General features: G+C 45.0%; 1 protein-coding gene across 8 annotated transcripts in view; it reads right to left on the reverse strand.

The window, feature by feature from the left end:
• Positions 1–14,018, reverse strand: part of SYBU (syntabulin) — a 104,106-nt gene that overhangs the window by 17,305 nt on the left and 72,783 nt on the right. The window contains exon 1 of one of the 8 annotated variants that reach the window (XM_074352914.1): positions 10,658–10,804. The exons of the other annotated variants lie outside the window; for them this stretch is intronic. The gene's annotated coding sequence lies outside the window, so the exon portion shown is untranslated. Of the gene's footprint in view, positions 1–10,657; positions 10,805–14,018 lie in introns of those variants that run through there. 8 annotated transcript variants of the gene reach the window in all.

The raw sequence follows: 14,018 nt of genomic DNA on the forward strand, positions 1-14,018 counted from the left end.
GAGAAGAAAAACAAGATGCAGAATAGTGGGTGTGGCACACCTGCTTTTGTGTGAATAAATCCTTACATAAAATATAACCTGCTATAGGCACAGAACATTTTTCTTGAGGAAGAAAAAAAAAAGTCTGTTAGAAGTGGTTTCCCTTGAAAGTAGGACAATGGGGATATAAAGCATCTCTTATTTTCCTTTTCCATCTTTTTGAGCCATTTGGCTTTTCTAACCATATGCATCTTACTCTTGTTATAAGAAATATAGGTAAGGGTACAGGACAATTATGGACAACTGATTTTTTCTTTTTCCTTTTAAAAAATCTAAATTTTTAAAAGGAAAATCATTATATAACAAAAGTAATCACACCATATAATGCAGTATTTGGAGTCAAGCCACTTAGGTGGCTCTTCTACTAACTCTGGTGCCTTGAGAAAGTTGTTTACCTTCTCTCTGCCTCAGTTTTCTCATCTGTAAAATAGGGATGACAGTATTAACAGTAGGTATTGCTAAGGGATTGTGGGAATTAGGTGAAACATGCAAGGAAATCAGAACAGTGCCTGGCACATAGCAAGCACTCAGTGCATGTTAGCTATTATCATTTCTAACTGCAATGACTGGTACAGTGGCGTGAGGGCCAAAAGAGGGTTTTTCAAACATCTTTCCCTTAAAAAGCCCCACAATAGGATATGCCTTATCTCACTTAAGTCAGACATTTTTAAAGTCACTCCTTACAAAAGATGGTTTTCCCTCAGTGGAGAGCATGCTTCTGTTTTTTACTGTGTGTGGGGTGTGTGTGTGTGTGTGTGTGTGTGTGTGTGTGTGTGTATGTGTGTGTACACAATAGGGTGTATATAAAGATCCATCAACAAACTCTCCATGGATGCCTCTAAAAAAGTATCTAAAGTTGCTCACAGGTTAGAATGCTGCCTTCAGAAAGCCCCATGGTTTTTCTATTTGTTTGCTTTCTCTTGTTTTTTGGTTTATTAGGTTTATCTATTTATTACTTTTGGTGGAGGTACCAGGGATTGAACCCAGGACCTCGTGCATGCTAGGCACGTACTCCACCACTGAGCTATACCCTCCCCCCAGAAAGCCCCATGGTAAATGCACACAGGTTCACAACAAACAGCTCAGGGCTTGGCAGGGGCCAGTCCCTTGAAAGAGGGAGAGGGGAGCGCGGAAGAGGAGGCACAAGAGGGCCGACAGGTCAAGGACAACCCTGTCGTGTTCACCCCTTTATCTTGGCCTGGCTCAGCTACCTGTCCTTGGCAGCAATACAGGTAATCCACCTGCCGACCAAGAAGAGTGGATGAAAGAAATGATAAGCAAAGAGGATGTAAAGAAACTTCAAGACGAGAGGAGGAAGTGAACATTTCTGACCAGGGTAAAAAGCTTATTAATTTCCCACAGGGACCCAGGATATAACTGGTCTCCTTCTGCCTCACCCCCAGGGAAGATGAAGACTCTGCACTGGCCACCTTAGAGTAGAGGGAAGGAAAGTAGGTGCTGTTCGGCTTTGTGAATGACCGCCCAGCCTCCCTGGGCCTGCTCTCTTCATTAGTAATAAGTAAATATGTGACTCTTGTCAGTTTACCAGAGGTGGCCAGGAGGAAAACTCTGGAGAAGAGATCAGTCAACTCAACCCAAGGCCCGTCATACCCTCTGTGGTTCCCCAGCACCCATGCCACGCACAACCCAGCATCACCAGAAGGGGGCACCAGCCTGCAAATTCACACACCAACAAGCTCTACCCAAAGGAGGCTCTATAAAGCCTGGCTCCACCTCTCACTAGCTGTGTTCTTGGCCAAGTGTTTTTAATCTCTCTAACCCTTAGTTTCCTTATTGATGTATGTATGCATATACATATATACGTGTGTGTGTGTGTGTGTGTGTGTGTAGTTAATTTATTGTTTAACAAGAATTTATTGAGCATCTGCCACATGCCGTGCGTCAGTCCCTGCTCTAGGTGGATGCCTCCTACCTTGCAGGGTTGTTGTGAAGTTGAAATGAATGAGACGTGAAATGCATGGAAAGTACTTGACATGCTCATAAATGTTCATCTTATAATTATTATTAATAATGCAATGTTTCCTAAACCTTACTGTGCATAAGGGTCACCCGGGAAGTTGAATAATAGTGCAGATTTCTGGGCAACACTCACAGAAATTCCACTTCAGAAGGTCTGGGGAACCCAGGAATCTGCATTTTAGGTAATCACCATCGATGACTGTGCAGCAGATGGTCAAGGACGATGCTGTGAGGAGGAGCGCTCCAAACACAAAGGACCCCCTCTCCAGTCCAGGCGAACTGCAAGCACTTTTCCTCAATGGGAAGTGGGAGGTGAGTGAGCAGAAGGTGAGGTGGACACGCCACCAACGCAAGGAGTTAATTCAAGGGCAAGGTTCACAGGAGAGAAGCATTTAACTTACAGAGTGGCCTGCCCCCCATGGCTCTCCAGAAGCACTCTCCTGGGCAAAATGCACTTTCAGAAGACAGGAAGGGAAGAGGGGGACCTACGGAATGCGGAAGTTGTTCCAAACTGGGCCAGTTCCAGCCAAACTCAGGTGCACGTGGGTTGGTTTCTAAAGCGAGTAGGATACTTAGCAGTTGGCCCATGGTTTGAAGTCCTCCTAATCCTGTTTTAAAGCATCAGGGCCCAGCAATTTGGAATTGGGGATGTCAGACACCATTCAGCAACGAGAAACACTGGCTCATCGCGTCAGCCCTAACCTGCTGCCTCTGCTGTGGTCGAGGCGTCCCTGGCTGACCTGCTGAATGTCACCAAAAGGAACCACACGGAACCAGCAGCAGTGCAGCCCTTCAGTCTTAAAGGCCAGTCCTTTCTGCACTGCCTCCTGCTGAACAGGTCGGGGAAGGGCTGCATCCACAGTGACCATGAACTTCATCCAAGGTGGGGCCTGGTAATAACAAGAGCAAATCCTCCCTGAAGAATTTTCCAGTCTCTTAAGATGCTCCTCATCTTTGATTTCTTGTCAAATTTACTGAACTGAATTTCTGTCCCTTTAACAAGGCCAGCTGGAGAGACCGCTGCTTCTATTTAAGGAGAAGTGTTTATCCAGTGTTGACCAAAATAAGGTGCCTGCCCTCCGTGTCTGGCAGGAAAACCTGTCAGGGAGAAGCAGCGCTCGAGGTGGCAGTGGTGGGCTGGGAGCGGGGGTGTCACTGTGGGGACAGTTGACAGGGTTGTGGAAGGAGGTGATGAAGAGGTGGGAGGGACAACTGACATGCTGCCAACACTACAAAGTCAGCACAGGGCTAGGATTTGTGTCTGTAACGCCAAGCCCAGAATATAAGGAGGAAGGAAAGGATGGATGTTTTGCAAAATCCCCTCATTTTCCACTCTCGGTGAGGTGGTGCTGCCTGCAAGCAGTTCGAGACCATGAATGGAACAAAAGCACGCGCTTGCTGGGAAGAAGATGACACAACTTACAACTTGCTGCAGAGACGTGCACAAGGGTTCTGAACAGCCTTCCTCCCTCTGCTTGCCTTCCCTTCTTTTCTTTTCTCTTTTCTTTTCCTCCCTCCCTTCCTTCCTTCACAGTCCATAAGCAGTTTTTTAAATTGACTTCAGGACCTCCCAGCCTTGACTGCCTCTCCCCATCCTTGTCACCGTCACTGCCAGGTGACAATCTCCAGGTCACACCATAGTGTCTGCTCTCCGAGCACAGGCTCCTGGGAGTGCCACCACCCACAATCCACACTGAAGTCGCATCCCACACCTGCCTCACCCCCTTGACCTTCCCCTTCACTCCATTTAAACAGGCTGCCTGCTGAGCCACCTCACTGGACCTCGTCAGCACTTGGCCCTGCTCCACTTCTAATATCTCGATGTCCTTTCACCTTAGTTCCTGAATAATCTATTGCCTCCCTCTTTCTCCCTGGCATTTTCAATCCCCATGTAGTTGTTTCTCTTCACTTTTTATGAGTTAATATGGTTTAGGAGCCTCCGTTACTAGCTGTGTGACCTTGGAAAAGGCACTTAGCCTCTCTGTGTCTGACTTTCCTCTATGGAAAGAGAATGATAATCATATCTCTCACAGAGTTGTTGTAAGGATTATGCAAATTCATATGTGCAAAGCACGTAAAAAGTAGTGCGTAGCATTCAGTAAGCATTTAAAAAAATTGTTACAATTTTTATTTTTCTTCTCATGATCACCCTCTCTGAACCACATCTGGGTCCCAACACGTGTCAGGGAGGGCTTGGAGCAGGGACCAGGCGTGAGGGGGGAGCTGTGGTGTGGGGTGTGTGTGGCAATCACGGATTTAAAACAAACAAGAAAATAAACAGAAGATTCTGACAGAGGGTAGTAAAGACTCTTCCTCCTCCCTCTAGATTATAAATCAATGAGTAAATCCTCAGACCTGGGCTGTATTGACTGAACTCCCCAATTTGACAGGAAAGCCTCAAGCACACTAAACAATAGAGAGCTAATCACTGACCCTTCTCCTAGGGTACAGGGCTCATAAAGAACGTGCTCAGGACACATCTCCACAAGGGGGAGGTAACATTAGTTCATATCTGGACGTCCCACGGCTCTTCCTACGCCTGGCAAATGTCAGGTGGAGACACTGACCCTGTTTTCAGAAAGAGGGGAATGTCAGGATGGACCTAAATTAGGTGCTAAAATAGGGCAGCAAAGGAAAACACTATTTTCTGCTGGAAGGATTAAGATTCCATGGAGACGCTCACTGAACTAGCTCGCCTTTGACACGATTCACAACTATCCAAGGAGGAGGAGTTGTAGAGACAGGCGTCCGGGGTGAAGGGAACAGCACAGGAGCAGCAACGGCCGGAATGAGGCAGGAAAGGTAATTTAGAAGCAGGGTAGTTTAAAATCCTTTTTAGACATGGACCCTAAAGTTTTATTGGACACACAGACCTTTTTAATTTCTAACATTCCTACTTTTGCTTCTCTGAGAAACATGCAAACATGTGACCTTCTTCAGAGAGGTGGATATAAAAATGGAGACGTGTTTTTCCTGCTCCGGTGATACAACAGTCACGGCTTGGGTTTGGCTTAGGTCACTGCATGACCCTGCCCCTTAGCTTTGGCAATGAGACCAGCCCATGACCCTGAGATGCTGACCCAGAGTTACTGGATTATGTACGTAACCTCACTGAGGGAGAAAACCCCTGTCCCTCAGGAAGTAAGAACCTAGCTCTAAGACCAAACACTGGGTTTGAGTCACGTGTGAAGGCGTAGCTGAGTTTTAAAACGGCCCCTCTCCGTCTTACAGAAGGGGAAGCTGCTGTACAAACGTCTCTGTGTCTGACACAGCTGCTTTGCTTTAGAAATGTTATGTTAAAGCCAAAGTAAAGACATCCATCTTCTGATCTGCATCTCAGCATCTACGTGTTAGAGCTGACATTTTGTGGCTTCAAAACGTCTTTGTGAATTTAAATAATTTGGCTGGCAGAGCAGGTCAGGTTTTAAACCATCCTCTGCTCCTAAAGTCACCAGTTGTCTTCTCATTTCTCTAAGACAGTGGTTCTCAAAGTGTGGCCCCCAAACAGCAGCAACAGCATCTCCTGGGAACTTAACAGCAACGCGGGTTCTCTGATACCTCCCCCCACCCAGCCCCCGCTCCCCAGCCCCCGACCCACAGAGTCAGCAACTCAGAGGCAGGGCCCGGGCTCAGTAACCTGCTGCAACAAGCCCTTTGGGTATCTGAACACTAAAGTTTGAGAGCCACTGTTCTAACACACCCTGTGACTGAGATCACTCACATATCGGTTTCCTGGACGGCTGCCCTGGAGAAACAGAGCGGCAGGCTTGACTGTGATTTAAAATATAGCTGCGCATCACAGCATACATTTGGGGAATCATTTTTACAAATTTCACATTCCAAATGAGCCAATTTCTCACTTTACTTGGCATAATACTGAGTGTTACTAACCGTGATTCATATAATTGACAACACAGACTTAGCTGTGGAGTAAAAGCAGATCCTAGCGCTGGTGGGTTCCGAGAGAAAACACCTGATCTTTCCTTTAACGACAGTATGACTTTGGCAATCGATTAACCTCTCTACACCTCAGTTTCCTCACTCTAAAGAGGGACCCCACGCCAATGCCGTGAGGGCTGAGTGATAGAATGGGGACTGCTGTAAGTGCACATTCATATTCATCATTATCGTTATTAGCCTATTATCCCTATGTTTTCTATATGCTAAACACTAGTTTCTCTAAGCATTCTTGCATGCGGGCACCATAGATTTTTTTTTTAAGGTGATATGACTTAAATAAGAAAGTGAAGAGTTTTTTACATGACTAAACTCTAATACAAGGGATGAGTTTATCACAGATCACCCGGCTTCTCTCACTAATGGTCAGAAATGACTTACTGTGTTCACACACTGTTCCATCTGCTTTACCTGTATTCTCATTTAATCCTCACATCAAGCCTACGAGACAGGTACAATTCTACTCCTATTTTACAGATGCCAGAAGGAGAGAGCCAGTACTTGCTCAAGGTTACACAATTCATACACAGTGAAGCTGAGATTTGAAGGCATTTAGGCTTGAGAAATACCACAATAATAAATGCATCAAAATAGGCCTTGAACACTAAGAATGCACACCTGCACAAAACTTCAAAAGTGGGGGAAATTTTATTTTCCCCGTAACTGCTGTTTGCTTGCTCTTGCAAAGGGCTTGCTGAAACCTTTGATAATTTATTTACACACCATCTGCAGCAGGGTTCTTAATCAGAGTACTACCCTCTGCATTCCTTCCCAGAGAGCAGACAATTGGTGAACACCCACCACGCTAGCCAGGAGATTGCTCTTTTTTATTTTTTTTTTTAAGCACATGAACCCTTGGGGCTGAGCCACTCACCTGTTATCAACAAACATAACAGAACTGACTCCTCATCCTTGAAATGAAAAGTTAACATATTGCAAATACACTTAAAAGATAGCCATTTTAAGATGTCTCATGGGTAGGGGATTCTGATGGTGTGTCCAAGGACCATCTGTACCAGTGTCACCCAGATACTTGCTGAAATTCCAGATTCTTGATTCAGACTCCAGATCTGCCAACGGACACTTCCTCAAATCATTCCCATAATACACATTTTTACAAATGCCCAGGTGATCCTTTATGCATGCACGTGCACTACAGGTAAGAACCACTACAATGAATGGCTCTGGTTTTCAATATTTAACTGTAGACTGCAGCCACCTCCTCAGATCTGTCTGTAGTAACTCCGTGATCTGTCTGCTTCTCCTCATCCTGAACACTCCACCCCAGGCTGTGATCATTTCCCACCGGGATTAGAAAACAGCCACACACTGTGTCCCAGCTGCTCGGCGTGGCCCCAAGCACTCCATCTTCACTCTGCTGTGGAGCATAAATCTCATTAGGTGATTCCCCGGTTGAAACCCTTTAATGGTGCCCGTGTCCTTAAGATACAGTCCAAACTCCACAGCATGATTTATAAGCCCTCCATCATCTCTTTTGCCTGCCACGCCTGCACCCCCAGCCGGGGGAGCCACCAACATTTCTGGAAGAGAGAACCACCATCATTTCACAGGAGCTGTTCCCCTACCTGGGTTATTTTCCTGTCCCTCTGGGCCTGACTAACCACTACCTGTTCTTCAGGTCTCAGGTTAGCCTTGACCTTTAAGCCCTTGCTGTATGCTCTCACCCCATCCAGAATTTTAACAAGCATTTACCTCACTGCACTGCCACTAACTGTCTGCAATTTCCCAGCACACTGTCAGCTCCTTGAGGGCTCTACCATGATTGCATCCCAGTGTCTAACTCAGCTTTAACACATAGGAGCTGGTGGGGCCTTGAAAGATTGCACCACATTAAAAGTTCCTCCACACTTGTCATTCAGCAATGGCTCCTACAAAGGCTTTTCACTTAGTTACCTTCCTTGTTCTCTCCCTTTAGGTTGAGCTGACAGCCCCATATTATTTACAATTAGGATAAATATTTCCTCCACTCCTACCTACATTCCATCTGCCCAAATCTCTTAACATTTGTTTTCAGCCCCAAATTCAGCATGCAGAAACCCTGTAGTCTGGGAATACCTCTGTCTTGTTCATCACTTTATCCCCAAAGCCAGGCATGGTGCCTGGCAGAGAATAGACTCAGAAGAATATTTATTGGAAGGAAGAAAGGTCCTAAAAGAACTTAGAGATATGATTGTGGAAATACCACCAATTTTTGAGAAATCACAAAGGAAGAGAGATAGGTGGGTGGAGATGAACAAAAGTACACAGGTTATCAATGCAGAGGAAAAGATAATTTCTTGAAATCACAAATTGCTAAGTTTATTGTTGATCTCCAGTAAAACTGTAGAAGAGGCCCCTTAATAAGGCAAGTAGGAGCCAGCAAGAGTTCGTGAAGAACCAGATATTTAAACCAAAACAAAAAATGCTCACTTCCTTTTCTGATAGAGTTATGACTTTGGGTTGCCACCTCAATCACCTACCTGGAATTCAGTAGACATCTAGTCACAACACTTAGGAAAGTCTTACCAACAAGGCTGACATGTGCCCTGGATGACAGCACAGTCCAGTCCCCAGAGGATGTGGACTAATGGATTGCCTGCCAACCCCACGGGAAATCTCTAGTAACGTGTCATCTGGCCCTGTCCCTGCCCTCATCCTATTTAACATGCTTTATTAATGACATGAATGAAAACATGGAAGGAATGGTGCTGACGGCAGACTAGAGACTACACCAGCCTGGAAGGGATAACTAATACAACAGGGGATGGAGACAGATACTAATGTTACTAGTCACTCTGCACTAAAAGCCTACTTTGTCTAGAACTCAACATCTGCTATTTTCTTTAATCCTTCCTCCTAAAGACAAACAGGGTATAGAAGAGGAAACTGAGGTTCTGAGTGGTGATGAGCCTTGCCCCAAGTCACAGAGCTAGTAACAGCAGAGCTGGCCTGTCTGACTCCAGAGTCAGCTTTCTTCACTCTGTTCACTCTGCTTGGGACCTCATCATCAGAATTTACAAAGATCTAAGAACTAGAAACCAAGATGACAGCATTCAGTTCAGTCCATTTCAAATACGTGTTGAGCTTAAGTAAGCTGTGCACATACTAAGGCACTGGGGCAGAGGAGGGGGGACATGGAGAAGTACAGTTCCAGTGCTCAAGGCGCCTTTCCGAGACAAATAACTAGGATATGAGAGGACATGCTGAGTGCAGTGCAGATACAGGGCACTAAGGGACCACAGAAGAGGAAGAAATACTCTCAGCTAGGGTGAGGGGAAGCGGACAGGGACTGTGTCCTGGAAGAGGTACCACTTGAGATGGGCTCTGAGCACCACAGAGAACATGACCAAGTGCTGGGGGTGCAGAAGGCAGCGGACCTTTGGTGAAAGGGGTGGCATGAACTGAAACACAGAGCATCTGTAGAATATACTGAATCCCTTCTTTGGCTGGAGTACAGTGATCAGAGGATAAAACGTAGCCGAAAACATGAGTTGTAGCCAGAGAGCTGAGGAATGTGAAAGCTATGCTAAGGGCGTTTTCTCTAAAGGCAAGAGGGAGCCACGGCGAGTTTTGAACAGGTTGTTAATATGAACAGAGTGACGCTTTATGGAGATTTTGTGGCAGCAATATCTGGAGGAGGGCCTGAGAAGGCAGGCAGGTGACTGTTACGAGGAGGCGGGCCATATGGTGAACAGGAAAGCCCCGACTGCAGAGTCCCTTTCCACACGGCTCCTAGGTCCACATCATTAACTGCAGAGGCTTGAAATCATTTAAAACCCCAGGTCAACAAAAGGATTTACAACAGGAAAAGCATACAGTACGTTAAACATTGAGAGACCCCTCATCTTACTCGCTTGACAGCAGTGCTGCCCACATAAAAGAGCAACTGAATATGTGCCTTTCATACAACCAAAGAGCATAAAAAGAAAACAGGAATCATTCCAGTCAAAGACAAGGAAAGAATGTCTCTCATGTGGCCCAAGGACTATATGAAAAATTGAGTAATCTAATCAGAATGGATTGAGATGCTCTAAGATCAATGCTATATTTACCACCGTGTAATCCATCTTTAATGCAAATATTTTTTCATTTGCAAGTACAAATGTCAATAAAATAAAAATAGGCTGGGTAAATTTTGTCAATTTCTAGCATCGATACAGAATTTCAGAACAAAAGCGAATGGAGCGATGGAAGGTCTCGTGGGGTTTGAATTCAGACATGTGTTCAAGGAACTAAAGCGAGAATCAGGGAGAGAGAGCATAGTGAAGTCACATGGAAATGTTTCTAGGAGAAAGCCTGGCAACACAACAGAGAATTTCTGTCAGGGATGGGCTCTGAGGAAAGCAGGTGCAAGGCAGGTGGAACAGCTCTCGCAGTCTCGCCCTGGGACACCTGTTCAAGGCCAGTGGAGCCCAGCACCTCCCGGGGAGGGGACTTCACCCAGGACGCTGCAGTGAAGTCCCCGGCAGCCTTCGGAGCTGGGTGCTCGCTAGGCAGAGACCAGGCAGCCTGCAAGCCAGCTGGGCTTCCAGCAGCAGGCTCCTACACCACTGTTTAACCCACTGAAAACTATTTAAACCCTCAAGCTTTTGAACCAAATTTTTTCGAATGTCCCCCTGAAAACGTTCTCTACTGATTCTTGCACAGTGCACAGCATTTAAAAAGAATGAAGCGCACTCACGATTAGATTCTGCTCCGCACACAAATCATGCTCTGCATTTCCACGGACTTGTTTAATGGAACCTTCCCCAGGATCTCAACTTGAAGTCTGGCACGGAGCACGCGTTCCCCAGCCAACCGTCTGCTTGCCAGGCTACTCTGCCCCACCCCCGACACAAGTTCACTCTTAAATTCAAGTGTACTCAGTGTTCCCTAGTCTCTCCACCTCTCTGCCCCACCCCACACTGTTCTAAGGAAAACCAACACAGAATTAAAAAGCAAAGCAGACTATTACACAAATATTAAGGCCACTTTCTCTTTTGGACCATTTTATGGCAGTAAAATGAAGAGGGTAAGTAGGAAATGGTAGTTTGGAAGCAACCTCAAACAATTAAATAGTATGTGATTCCTTTCTGTAGCTTACATCGATAACACCCCAAAGAGACAAAATCAACAAGGCTTGAAAAGAACAAACCCACTGAAATTGAATTCCAGTATCTCTTTGGTGTTATAGCATCGCAGAAATACCTTCTAGGCTCTAGAAGGGCACATCCATTTATTTGCAAATATCTAGTGAGGACCTAGAAAGTTCTAGGCACTGTACTAATTACGGAGAGCATGAAGGGAGAAGGCTCTGTGTTTAAATTTTACCCTTGTGCTCCAACATATTTTTAGGGACACAAATCTGAGGTGGTAGAAATTATTTTTAAAGTGCAAGGAATTGCTAAAACACACATTTCAACATAGTGGTTACCTCTGGGGAAAGGCAGATAATGGGATCTGGGAGAGCAGGCAGGCAGCTTCAGTGGTGCTAATTTTTAAAGTGGAGGGTAATTTTTAAAGTGTTTGCTTTATTGCTATACTGCATAGCTTACATATATGTTATACCTGTTCTTTATATATACAGATAATATGCATTATATATACATAATATTTAAAGAGAAATAAAGAAGCAGAAATAAATTAAAAATAAAAAATAATAAAATGGGGAGGGGGTGGAAAGAAGGAAGGAGGAGAAAAAACATGGTCCACATCCTGAAGAGGCTCCCATTCTAGTAAAGAGCCATCTAAAACATGTGTTAAATATAACATGGTAACCATAACAATAGAATTAAAAAAAAAAAAACCTCTAAGAAAGTACATAGTACTAAAGTTAAGGGCAAAGGCATGTAAAGTTCAGATCCCCAAGTGTCTCTGTACTTAAAAACCTGGCTTTACCCTTTCTAAGTGTCAACATGGCATTACTTTCCCTGGGACTCTTCCTGGAACCCCAGAGTCTGGGCTCCATGGTCCTCCTCTGTGTACTCACAGAACCTGTACTTCCCTGGAAACACACTACATCACATGGCATGTGGAACCCGGGGTTTACTGCCGAATCCCACTGCCTGGCTCACTGGCTGGCACCTCAATAAATAGTTGTTGATAAAACGAATGAGTACCATTACTGGGTTCGGTTCTGTTCAATGGTGGCTGAGACTGAAGAGAAAAGGAAGGGGTGGAAATGCTAAGTTGGAGAGTCCCATCCCAAACTCAGGAATGCCCGGCTTTGCACACCCCTTCACTGTCCCTGGTGAGCTGGATGTGACAGTACAGGAGACCCCGGCACTGCCCGCAGATCCTGGACCACACTTTGTACTCGCTGAGGCTTCTCTGCCTGGATCCTTCACTTCCTCCACAAACGATGCTGGATGGCACGCAGCCACCCAGTATCAGGTTCAGGCACAGCCTCCATCTCTCAAGAGCAGTCAGGCCTGCCAGTCGCCTGGACAGAAATCAGATCTTCCTGGCAGAGTCCGGCAGAGCCTGCCTATCTCAGCCACAGGGGTGAGCACAAGAAGCCAAAGATTCGGCGAGATCCAGTTTTCCTGCCACCACACAAGACGAGGGAACGTCCCTCCCTCTGAAACTGCCACAAACTCCCTCAGATGAAAAAGGACTCTGCAAATAGGACTGTCAACTGGCAAACAGGACTCAGAATGCTCCTAAGATGTCAACAAAAGGATGTGATCCCTGACTCATGACAGCAGCACCAAGGACCTGACAAACACCTGACAAATTGGGCATTGTCAGAGCATGTGCCTGTCTGACTAACAACCATGGAAAAAGAAAGTGGAGCAATATTCTGGTCACAGACCAGCATCATGTAGCGAAAAGGTCACTGTGCTAGTGGGAATGTTGCCAAGGACTTCATTTTTGCCTTGAGACATTGCAAGAGAAGACTTATTCCAGTTTGATTTTCTGAGTGATATTGCATCTGAAATCATGTTTAGCAAAGTATATTGAGCTATACGTTTGGATATACATTAAGTCCCAAGTTCCCAGCCTCCAGAGAACCTCATGTTAAAACGCACCCTACAAATGCCCTCCCCTTTTCCTCCATGTGAGCAAATTGGTATCGTCCTTGCCCCACATGCCACGTTCCTTCCAGGGCAAACAGATGGAAGGGAGAGAACATGCCAGAAAGAAGAAATGGAAAATGAAAATGACATTACAGTAAAAATAAAGCTGCAAAATATTATCTGGGTCAACTCTTCATGCGTTTTAAAATCAGCACCAGCAGGCTCTGCACATATGGCATTGGTTTTATATTTTTCTTGGTTCAGATGTCACACAGGATTAGTGCAAAAGGAAAAATCCTAGCATGGGGCCTATTTTTATACAGATTAATCAATCATTTCCCATCGTGTCCTCTCTCATCAGTCCTCAGACTTTCAACTTAACCAAACTGCTCTCTTTTCAAAATATGTCATTTACTGCACCTCTGAACGGAAATCCCTTCAGGAAAGGAAGTGAGCTTAAAATTCAAACCTAGGTTTCGAAATGTCACATTTTCAGTTCATATTATAAAAATTAACTAGACTTATGCTGGGTTCCAGCCCCTTTTTATCTTACATAACCGTTGTGGAATCCTACATCTCCATTAGGGGCAGCAAAACGAATTGGCAAACATTTTATTATATAGAGATAGACACAGCCATTTAACAAAAACAGAAAGCCACACATCTGAACAGAGAAAACTACTGTATATTTCATGTTTTGTTTTGTTAGCTACACATTCATGTACATTGAATGTCATAATTCGAATACCAAGCACATAGTTAGGGTCTTAGTAAGCATCTGCTAGGCAATTTGATAGGCTGAATGGAATCAAACAGAAGAATTGTTCAAGCTCTTAGCTACAGCCTCCCTTAACTACAAGGCCTTTGTAAAACTGATGAGGATGACACTCACGGTGATCACACAACAGCAGCGACTGTGTAGTGTATGTCCTGTACCTCTGATGATGTCACTGAATTTTCAAAGCAGCCTTATGTCACAGGTACTATTATTATCCCACTATACAGATGAGGAAACTGAGACGACATTCCAATATTTTGAGATTG

Source organism: Camelus bactrianus, chromosome 25 (genome assembly GCF_048773025.1).
Source record: "Camelus bactrianus isolate YW-2024 breed Bactrian camel chromosome 25, ASM4877302v1, whole genome shotgun sequence".
In the NCBI taxonomy this organism is placed as follows: Eukaryota; Metazoa; Chordata; class Mammalia; order Artiodactyla; family Camelidae; genus Camelus; species Camelus bactrianus.